The 872-nt window shown below is 45.4% G+C and overlaps 1 non-coding gene across 1 annotated transcript; it reads right to left on the bottom strand.

Annotated features, from left to right (window-relative positions):
• Positions 1–262: 262 nt before the first annotated feature.
• Positions 263–344, bottom strand: TRNAL-UAG (transfer RNA leucine (anticodon UAG)). The gene has a single exon. It is a non-coding gene; the product is annotated as a tRNA-Leu (tRNA).
• Between the last annotated feature and the right edge of the window lie 528 nt (positions 345–872).

The following is an 872-nucleotide window of genomic DNA, read 5'->3' as shown; positions in this document are numbered from 1 at the left end:
TGCTATAAGAACTAGCGTTTTTCTTTTCTAACTCACTGGCTGTATAAAACCTCCAGATATTTTTTCTTGCCATCTGAGCAGCAGTTTTTTCATTAATTTGTAGAATATATATAGCACACCTAGCTGCTCTTTATTAAGTGTCTAGATATAATTGAGACACGAGGGGACAGCAAAACACCTGTGTGGCGCCCTGGAAGGGGCATCGCGGAGATAAGGTTTCATTTCTAGTTTATAGATAAGAGAGTGAGAAAGAAAATACCACTGGCAGCGGTGGGATTCGAACCCACGCCTCCTGAGAGACTGGAGCCTAAATCCAGCGCCTTAGACCGCTCGGCCACGCTACCACCTGATGTACACACTTCTGACACTTTACGTGTGGAAAGCGGAGGAACAAGAGCTGGGGGAGCGAGGGGCGGGATCACTGGGTGCCTTGTTCTGGGTGATGTCTCCAATTCCGATAGGTTCAGACCTTCCTGAGAGTTCATTGCTGAGCAGCATCAGACCCCCGGAAGTGCTGACTTTCATCTCAGTCCATTTAATCCCGACCATTGTACTCTCGAGGGTGTCAGTCACTGCGCTTCTCTTAGAGTAATGTCCTAAATTCAGGGTTGTGATCCCTTCGTATTGGCAGAAAAATCATTTTCATTTTCAGCTCCGAGGGGCGCAGCTCTCTCCAGCAGCCGGGCCCTTAAATCATCAACACTAAAATGGCTTTAAAAGTTCACAAACCTCATCGTGTGTTTTTTCTCAGTTGTGGCTACAAAATAACCAACAAAGAACTGGTTTACCGTGAAAGAAAACAAGCGATCATGGGATTAAAAAATAAAACGGATTAATATGTTTTGTGGAATGGGAAGAAACTCCTTGCAGCG

The sequence above is a fragment of the Pleurodeles waltl genome, unplaced genomic scaffold (assembly GCF_031143425.1).
Source record: "Pleurodeles waltl isolate 20211129_DDA unplaced genomic scaffold, aPleWal1.hap1.20221129 scaffold_70, whole genome shotgun sequence".
Taxonomy (NCBI): Eukaryota; Metazoa; Chordata; class Amphibia; order Caudata; family Salamandridae; genus Pleurodeles; species Pleurodeles waltl.
The sequence above is the reverse complement of the archived record's forward strand: the minus strand, read 5'-3'. Positions and strand labels throughout refer to the sequence as shown.